Source organism: Branchiostoma belcheri, unplaced genomic scaffold (assembly GCF_001625305.1).
Source record: "Branchiostoma belcheri isolate BF01 breed outbred unplaced genomic scaffold, Haploidv18h27 scaffold128, whole genome shotgun sequence".
Classification (NCBI taxonomy): domain Eukaryota; kingdom Metazoa; phylum Chordata; class Leptocardii; order Amphioxiformes; family Branchiostomatidae; genus Branchiostoma; species Branchiostoma belcheri.
In genome coordinates, this window is record NW_017802691.1 from 1 (window position 1) to 10838 (window position 10838).

Below are 10838 nucleotides of genomic sequence, written 5' to 3' on the forward strand. Positions count from 1 at the left end.
AGAGTATTTGACAAAATACAAGAAGAGGGGTCATGAGCCCAAAGGCTACCCACACTTTAACAAGGTAAAACAAAGTGTTAATGCTTGTTGAAAATATCATTTTCAGACATTGTACCAGGCTTACACATTGACCTTGGTATTTTCCTGCGGTTATACTGACCTGTTCACGCACCAGGAAAGGGATTACTTGATCACTGTGGACTATTACTCGAACTTCTTTGAGATCGACATGTGTGAGAACACACGAGACACGACAGTAATTAAGAAGCTCAAGGCACAGTTCGCACGACACGGTATACCAGATGATGGGCCACAATTCACAGCAGACGGATTTGAGAAGTTTGCAAGAGTGGAGTTTCCAACACAAGACATCCTTGCCAGGATACCCACAAAGCAACGGTAAAGCAGAGAATGCCGTGACGACGGCCAGATTAGAATAGAGATGAAGCCACATCTGAATTCTGATTGCAGTGATGTCCACCTCCTGAAGAAGATTGGCCGAGCTGTAGTTGACAAGAGAGAGAGAGAAAATCAGGGGTACGTCTGGAGCCAGGGTGCACGTGGTCACAGCGACAACACCTCGGCGGTGGTGTGACAGATGTATGCAAGATGGGATGGAGGTGTGCTGTTATTGCTTCAGATGTGGTGGAAGCAACCACATGGCCCGGTGGTGCAACAGGAGATGGATGTTGGAACGTTCTTTTGCCATTATTTCATCCCATGGCACTGAAGCAAGGTTACATGCCTGTCAATGATCACTTTGTTAACGTTACTTTTGAAATTTAATTATTTGTCTTCTTCATTATTAGGTCTATGCTTTCAGCAAAGACGAGGAAAGACTGCAAGGAATTGCAGTCGCAAATTTCCTTTTGTCGACGTTTTTCCTGGATGGGAACGTGGGCACTGTGGTATCCACAGTTGGCGATGTACTGAAACAACTGGAAAAATTGCCTGAGGTAATAATTCATTATTCTATTAACATTAACTTGCAATCAATGATGTGAACAGTAGCAATTGTGATTTGTCTTTGTTCATGTATATATGATGTTATTGTTGAGATCTAGAAGCAGTTCCTCATTCCTCTACCCGTCTACGTCACAGTCAGAACGGATAGAGCTACAAGAGGGCATGCCAGTCGAGGATCCTAAAGAATCTACCACATCCAACCAGCCAAAGACAAAGATATAAGTTTTATGTCTTATTAGTAGGCTAAAGTGAGTGAGGTTTAACTAGCTCTAAAGGTTTTCATTATTTATTTATTGGTTTGGCTGTTCGATCCTCGTGACTATCTTTACAGCTCTTTGACCTTAAAAGGCGGCAGGGTTGGCTGTACTTTGCCGGACAGACCTGGAGGGGGCCAACCCATGCCTGATGTCAGACGAGGAACCTGACGCGGATGACTGCTACACATGGCTAGCGGCCAGCCTGGATATAACTGTGCCGTACTGGAAAGTTGTGGAAGACAAACAAGTGCACATCCTTGATCTGTCTGACAAACCAAAAACACTGCTCAACGAAATACATCAGTGGAAGGAAGATGCCACTCCCCTCCTTCAAGATAATCTCCCCCCTATCTGTTTAAACCTTGCTTTCCGATGAAGCAAGAAACTGGAGAAGATCCTGGACAAATGCAAGGAGGCGGTGGAGAAAAACCCCAAGTCCAGGAAAGGCACTAAGAGAGTGCTATCAGACCTCCCGAGCAGTGCGGCCACACCTACCAAGGTCAACAGGGCCTACGTGAAGAGTAGGATGGAGGAGGAAACAGCTGGGGGGAGCCAGATGGAGTCAGACGAGATCGGGGATGGGGATCAGGGAAGCAATGAGAGGGACAATGAGACAGTCTGACATCTTGCAATTTAAACGGTGTCTTGTCCTGTCAGTAAGCAACAAGTTTCAGGACAACTTTGACACAGAATTCATATGTACATGGTCTGCGGCCTGTAGATGTGTGGCATGCATATCATTAAGACCGCGCTGATATCTACGTAGAATTATATCTGGTATAGTTACATGTCCATATTTAGTATGTATGTTATGTATTACTCTCACAATGTTTAATCCCAATGTTGTTTTAGAATGCTTTTTATTGATGCAATTAGGGGAGGGAGCTGGTAAAAGTGATCCACATCTTCTGCCTCGCCCTCCACGCAAGTGCTGGAAAATTTTAATGAACAATGAGAACACTGGGAAGGGCAAGTGCTGGAAAATTTTAATTTACAATGAGAACACTGGGAAGGGCAATGACATGGGATGTGACAGTGAAGGCAGTGATGTAGAGATCCAGAAGGAACGCGCAGGCAGCGGAAAGAGAGTGAGAGATGAGGTGAAACATGATCAGGAGGAGGTTGACATTGTCAGGAGAAAGAGAGGAAGGAGCTCGAGGATCATGATTCATAATGAGAAAGATAGTGATGATACTTGGAGTAACAAGATAAAAGGGCTGAGAAAAATAGGTGTTAAGTCTCAAGGGTAGAGAGGATAGAAAAAGTTATATAGTACTGTAGGATAGTGAAATATGTATAGCTAGGTAAATTAGCTTGGTTTATGGCGGACCTAATTTTCTTAGAACTAGGATGTAATGATCTATGTGACTCATATGAGGAGCCGGACATAGTGGCTCTCCGAATCGTCAGTTTGGCCACCATGATAAGAAACCAGGCATCTGCCCAGCATGTCATCATTGGGAAACCCCTAACTAGAGTATCCGACACCTGGGATACCGTACAATCAGTGTCTCGCGGAATACATTCCCATGTTACGTGCTGAAGATGGGTTGCGTAACAAGGGTCTGAGTGTTCCAGACATGTTCAATGCAATTCACAGTACCATCAAGCTACCATCACCCTGTAGAAACATTCTACACAAGATCTGGAAGAAAGTGGAGGCATGTAAGTTAGAGGAACTGAACAACCTGCTGAAAATGCCTGTCAGTCAGGTATACAACGTGAAGGCAAAGGTGGACCCGACAAAGGTGGGGGAAGAATGCGAAAAGCATGGAATAACGCTACATGTCTTGCGGAATGGGTGAGAGAATACCCAAGAAAACGTTGTACTGACGAAAATGATGACAGCAGAAATTGAAGGCTATCGAGAGAAATAAAGTGAAGGAGTGGCTCGAAAGGTTGCTGGAACAAGAGCAGTTAAACAATATTGAAACCCAGTAGCCTGCAGTTATCTCGGAAAGCTCTGACGAAAAAGGTGACTGACGCAAGGAGGCGCAGGTCCGGAAAGGAAAAACTGAGACAGCTGTGTGAGGAACCGTACATTCAAGTAGATGAGCCTGGACCGTCAAGGTCTTCACTTGGTAAGTGGGAGGCAGCATTGCAGGACAGAAAGCGCCTAGAGGGGGAAGTGAAGCAAAAAGAGTTGGATGCAAAAGAACTGCTTGTAAAACAGTCGGCGCTTGGAACAGACTGTGGCAAGACTGAAAAGTGACCAGGAAAAGTGACCTGACCAGGAAAAGTGACCAGGACAAGAAACGGATGCGAAAAAAGGAAAGAGTGCTGGAGGAAGGAGAATCAAAAGTGACGGAGAAGGAGTTCCAGGTCAAGATTAAGAACGTAAAACAAAAGTTCAGAATTAAAGACAATAAGCCAACTGACAAGACAATGCAGACCTGAGTACCACTGAATGTCACAACCTACAAACAAAGGTGAGAAGTCTTGTGAAAGAGAAAGAACGTCAACGGAACAGGTTGAAGTACTACAATATGGAAAACTCAAAGATCCAAAAAGAGTTGAAAGAACTGAGAAAGAAAGATAAAGAGAGATCTAGTTAAGATCGTGAAAAATCCGCAGCTCGTTTCTGCGTATACGAAACAAATACGGGAGAATTCGGGTTAGGTTAGGACCCGTGAAAATCTGTAGTTCGTATCTGCGTACACGCAACAAATACCTATTCAAATTGAATAGGTATCTGCGTACACGAAACAAATACCTATTCAAATTGAACATGATGTTGTCAAGATTGAACTTGGGGCTAGCTCAATCCTGGGCCCCCTGTTTTTTCTAGTTTATATCAATGACATTGTAAAAGATTTAGTCTCCCTACCCTACCTCTTCGCCGATGATGCCTCTCTTTTACATATTGTTGATAACCCAATTGATTCCGCTGCTTGTCTAAATTCTGATCTGTCCAAAATTCTGTCGTGGGCCACTCAGTGACTCATGGAACTAAATCCTAACAAATCAGAAGAAATGACCTTTTCAGTTAAAAGAGAACCCCCAGCACAGCCACCGCTGTTTTGATAACACAATTGTGTTATCAAGCCTGTCCATGAACATAAACATATTAGTATTAGGCCACACCAATTTAATTTGTTGGTTTGTTCTGAAAAAATATGAAGCGACAGGTGATTGTATATACGTATATATGTATATATTCTAAGTTGCAATTTTGTTTTTGTTTGTCATCTTTGTAATAAAAGAGTTTGCGGCCGATATTTTCATTAGAGCATCCAGGTATCACATGCGGGGAGTAAGGGAGCACCTGAGAGCATCCAGGTATCACGTGCGGGAAGTAAGGGAGCACCTGAGAGCATCCAGGTATCACATGCGGGGAGTAAGGGAGCACCTGAGAGCATCCAGGTATCACATGCGGGGAGTAAGGGAGCACCTGAGAGCATCCAGGTATCACGTGCGGGAAGTAAGGGAGCACCTGAGAGCATCCAGGTATCACATGCGGGAAGTAAGGGAGCACCTGAGACTGAGCGAGAGCGTCTAGGTATCACATGCGGAGAGTAAGGAAGCACACAATGGTGTCATAACAGAAGAAGAAATTGGTGAACTGAATGCTAAACTAAATATTTGTTCCTCTAAAGTAGCATCACTTAGTTTACATAAGTCTTATGCAGGGCAGTTTGTGATGAGCAACCGTGAGATACCAGTAGTCTCAGATTTTATTTGAGTCTGACAACCCTGACTTGCAGTTTCAAGAGCTACTGCGTAAGTGCTTAGAGGTAAAGATTGAGCTGACTAACACATTGATAAGGCCGCGTGGCTCAGAGCCCTCTCCGAGGATGACCCTGACAAGTACCTTTCAATCCTGCGTCAGGTGAGAAAGGAAACAAGACGATGGCAGAAGTTGTATGAGGACAGAGAAGAGAAAGGGGAGAGGCAAAGGTGAATGCCCAGGCTGAAGAACATAAAATGCTCCTCAAAGAGAAGTTAGAACAACAAGACACACAGAAAAAACGGTTGGAGGAGTTTGGTTGGAGGAGTCCAGTCGGATCATTACTGTGAAGAATTCCTCAACAACATATCATCTCAAACAGGTACAAGTACTCAGGGCACACATAACGTATCTCAAAACCATCAACCCAGTTCTTTCAACAAGTATCTTTGCCTTCTCTGGTGGTTCTCAACATCCCCCAAGTCTGCTCTCTGCTAACCTGAGAACCATCGTCACTTCTCCCAATATCCAGTTCAAACCTGTCACACCTGCACAGTTGTAGGCGCAACGTCAGGTGCAGGTGGAGTTTTGTTATATGTTTGCATATATAGGATACAGAGGACTCTGTGTCTGGATGAATTCGACATACACGATGGTCAAATTTGGGCCCAAATATTCCAACCTTTTCATCGAACAGAATCATGTTCGATATGACGTCATTCGAATCGAATCATGTTCGATATGACGTCAATCGAACCGAACGTTCGTTCGATCCGGGGTTACCCGCGGTCATGTACAGTAAACCCGCGACTTCAAGCCCGTTTTTACACGGGTACCGCCTAACAGTAAAAAAAAAACACCTTTTTACAAATATAAACCAATTTCGGGACAGTATATCTATGACCTGTTTTATAGTGGATATGTAACATGTAACAAAGCTACTGCCGTCATGGTGTGTGACCTTGAAGATCGTAATTGTTGTTTACGGGGATATAAGTTACCCCCTGTACTTACTCACACGACCTGACATGTAGGCAAACTTAGTATTTAAACCGCAAGAAAAACAAATTCAATTTACCTCAAAAACATTTTAAATTGTAGGTAAGACAAAAATCCTGATCTGTGTCGGACGGATTTTTTAAAGATGGCGGCGTTCTGGAATTATCCGTCTTGGAAGTTGAAAAAGTGCATTTTTTGGCGAATTTTTCTACCTTAGCAACACTTTAACTTTGAAATAAAGAAAACTGTCCGACTCAAATCTTAATTTTGTTATACTGTTCTCTAAAATGCAAAAATGTGGAATTTTCGGAGAGATTTGGGGTCGGTTTAAATCAGTTGTTTGGTTATTGACGTCGATTGTTCTAGAATAAGCATTCGACGCGTTGAGAGTAATTTCACGCACATTTAAGCATTGTAATAAAAACACCAACATTTGAGGCATATGCAGTGCGGATTTTATCACATTTGGACAAGAGAGTCCCCGTGAAACTGTTTATAATTGATGATAAGAATGTTAACCGCAGAGACCGGCTCCACGGAAGCCGCGCGTGGAACCCCGGTAACCTGATACCCCTCCGTAGAATTGGAAACTTTACCCTAGAAATTGACCGCCGTGATAGTTGACCAAGGCACTGTAGAGCGGATACTTTGGGACTTCAAGCTCACGCCATCCCTGGTTGGAAAATGTCTAAAATCTAGAATCACCAACATCCAGTGTACATTTCTTATTCAACAAAAGACAGCTTAATGACATATCATCTTTTTGCACAATTGACAAATCAACTATTCTATCGGCAGATGTCACGTTCAAATGTGGGTCATTCTGGGTGTTGAATACATGCTAATAACATTTGTAGAAAACTGGGTATTCCGCCATCTGTAACATCAATTTTAAGCACCTTGCAAAACATCATGAAGACTTTGACCATGGCTGCTCTAAGCTAGAAACGATCTGGGGAACGTTAAACCAGCCCTCCAAAAGTTCCATTGAAAAGTCTGTAAAGTACTGCAGACGTCAGATTTTCCCAGTGCTAAAAGAACTGATGAAACCCGTTACCTGTACAACCAAAACAGTTGTGAGTCGGCTAATGCACTCTTGAAAAGATAGCAATCATTTCAAGCCCAAGACATTGACAAGTTCATCCAAAGAATCGTATGTAATTGTATTTAATTGCCAGGTCACAAAGTTTAAAAATATAGTATATACATGCCATAAACAGATGACTCTTTTGTTGTAGTAACCTTAGCATATGACATACACCTGTAATGTTACACATTAGTCGTAGTCAAATAGTTCACTAGGTAATCACAGAAGGAACATGGTGAAATAAACGAATAGACACCTGCACTAAAGTGTTGTTGCTGCTTTTATTTGCATCTACATTGAACTAAGATAAATGAATAGAGCTCTGCTATCTTCCGGAAAAAAATATAGCCAGAAAGTGCTTTAATCTATTTAATTAAATTCCCATAACATTAACACTCCATCAGACAATTTTCTGGACATACCCTCGAAAAGAAATGTGAATATGGCCGCCATCTTTGCTTTGTCCTTGTGGCGTGATTGGTGAGTTATACTCACGTGACTGTGAGTGACCTCTCCATTAAAATCCATAGATCTAAAGTCCGGTTAGGGAGCTTTGCAACGTAAGATGGAAACAGACAGGTACTAAATAGTCCTGAAAATCAGTAATCCTGATAGTATATACCTGTATATAGCCAGATGCTACATATCGGAACATGCACATCCGAACTCACGCGAGAACTCAAGCGAGAGAATTCGTGGATCAGAAATGACAGTACCGGTATAACATGTAACACACACATTTGCTTCAAAGCCATGTTCGTCAATTTTATGGTAGTTTTACTGGAAGTTGAATTTAAAAGGAATAAGAAAACCAATAATCAGTTAAGTTTATATTGCGAGATACTGCCATAGTCACTTCAAAACCTCATAAATCACAAGCTATGGCACTCATGAATTGTAAACACATGGCGACGTCTTGAAACAACAAGAAAAGCAATTTTTCATCATAAGCCACACCTACCTTTCTGAGATTGAGTCTGTCACCTCAATTCCCGCCAGTCAAGGAATTTTCACAGAACAGACCGGTGTACTAATACTTGCTCTCCGACTTTCTCGGACAGTCTCAAAATGGACTTTAATGACGCGGACGAGGGGTATGAGTCTGGCGACGAGGTGTACATGTTCGTGCTGGAAGAAGTAGGTCTTTTATTTAATTGCCTTGTATTCGTCATTCAAAGTGTTGAAATTTTTCCAAGTTTCATAAGGCGTCATGTGAGAATGTAGCGATCTTCAGCATAGCAAACGGATTCTGGCGGGCGATCTGAAAAGTCTGTTTCCCCCAGTGAAAAGCGGTCCGCCATTACAATCTTTGAAGGTGTCAAAGTTATGAAGCAAGTATCGTTGATGAAGACAAGTTTTCCTTATTTATGATGTACAAAAAGTTTCATAAGGCGACCCGACTCGCGGTCGTTTTGGTACCTCCGGTGATACGCAGTCAGGCCGTGTCCCGTTATGTCCCCGTGTTTTATTACATGTGTATCCCATGGCATGGGTTTCTATTTAGCCGTCATAGTTTTCTCGAATTCATGTTCTAAACGGATAAAGTTGTTGCAAAGGCATCAGTGGTTAAACGTTTTATAGTTTGCGATTAAAGTAAACCTTTAGCGGCCCAGCTATGACATAACTAAAATATAACACGCCCGTGAAAAGCGGTCCGCCACCATAGAAGTGTTGATTTGAGACAAGTTTACCTTAGCATGGAGGTAAAATCTTTTATATATATATGTAAAATCTTATGTGTGTGTGCAGTAATTCTGGCCTGGTCAACAAATATCATTTCTGGATATAACTTACAGATGGGCAGGTCATTACTTGCAGTTGCAGGATTAAAAAGTCATTTAGTCCCGAATAATAAGGTACGAGGAATTTTGGAGCCTCACTTGATCTGGCGACACGACCATGGAAAGTCGGAGCAGAACATCGGAGAACGAGCGACACGCGAAGCGAAACGCGGCCTTAGCAGCCACGTATCGGGCACTTGGGGACAAGGTGTGCCTGTCCCCTTCCCAGAGGCGGGCCAGGCTAACCATCTTACGGGCAGCCATTTCAAAAATTCATCGCCTGCAAGACACCCTAAAGACGCCGGTAACAGTACACAAGGTAAGCCTCTTGCGGGCCGTACAATGACAATGTACCGTTTTATGTATAGCACCGTTACTGTCAAAGTGTTAAATACATGGTCGAAGTGAAATTAACCAACATTTATCAGACAGGGGGACCGCAAGCACTCGATGATCCTACACGGGTCGGGGGCCATGCTCCTTCGAAAAATTTGAAAATTGAACCTTCTAAATGGTATTCGTGCATTTTTGAGAGGAATAGAAAAGCGCAGACCACCTAAGACCAAGTACTGCAAATACTATACACCAGATTCACGGTGGGGGTTGGTGGCCGCATAGTACGGGCTGGCCAACAACAGGAGAAACCGCAGAAATGTACATGACAACATGGGCACGTAACAGGGGAAATGTCCGTCATTTGTTCGCCGAGGTAGAGTTTCAATACATCTTACGTGTAGTGAGGTTCTCTGTAATAAGGCTTCAATGTTTCCTTTTTTAACGCAAAGTTATTACACAGGGCTTAATAGAAGTTTATTGCAAATTCATGCCCGGGCGGCTAATTGCAGATTACAAACATAAAAGAACAATGAAACGTAGTATAAAATAACTAAAATCTACATGATGAAAGGTAGTTGTCTAGAGCTATAGCTATGTCTAAAACTATGTCTAAGGGGTTTGACTTCTCTTTTTTAGACTATGGAAGACGTAATGTTCCACCTTTTCTAAAATTAGTGGGTTTTGGGAAGTTAAAAGAAGAATAGTTTTTTCTTGGTCTGTAAGTTTAGTAAAGTTGGGATAAATTGTAGAAGTTTGAATAGTTAACTCATTTCGAGCGTTGCTATGAAAGGAACAATTTGAGATAAAGTGTATTTCGTCTTCCACAGCCTTTGCATTACAATATTTACAAATTCTTTCACATACAGGTAGCCTTCTATACCGGCCTCTCTCTATCTCCAAAGGATGGGCGCTAACTCTAATTTTGCTAATGGCTGAGCGCAGTTCGAAGTCTGCAAGATTAAGATATCGCTCTGTGTTGTACATAGTTTTACATTTTGCATAAAATCTTAACTTACCACTATCAGTTGACATAGTATGAAAAAATGTTTGTATATGCATATCTGTAAGTCTCCTTCTCAGCATTTTCACAACATGTTCAGGATCATAATGTGAGTTTTCGGTATGCCACAGAAAGGAGTATCCATTGTGATCTAATATGTCTTTAACACGTTGAAGTAAAGTTCGTCTACGGGTATTTGTCGGAAGGCTTTGTTGTAAGAGGATTGCATCCCTTTGAAGGGGGTGTGAAGTTGTATCTAATTGGATCAGGCGTAACCAGAATTTAACTACATATATACAAATATCTATATCTAAAGGGAATCTACCTAATTCTGCTCTACATGCGACATTGCTACTATTTCTAAAAACACCGAGAACATTTTTACAGAACTGGTTGTGTACATTTTCGATAGGTGAGGTATCATGTTGCTGTTCAGTCCCCCATATTTGACATCCATACAATAAAATCGGTTTTACACGTGTCAAAAATCTTTAGGAGGCTACGTGGTAAGACTGATGAACGGATAATAGATTTGAAACTATAAATGGCTTTGCGTGCCTTCAGTGGTAGCTGCTTTTTAGTTAGGGTGAAGCTACCTGATGATGTAAGGGTTAGGCCTAAATAGCAGTAGGAGGTAACGTTGTCTATTGTATTGTTTTCGAAGTAGAACTTTTGCTTTGGAAATGAACGACCTGCTTTGTTAAAAATAACAACTTTAGTTTTTTTTTCAAATTTACTTGGAGTT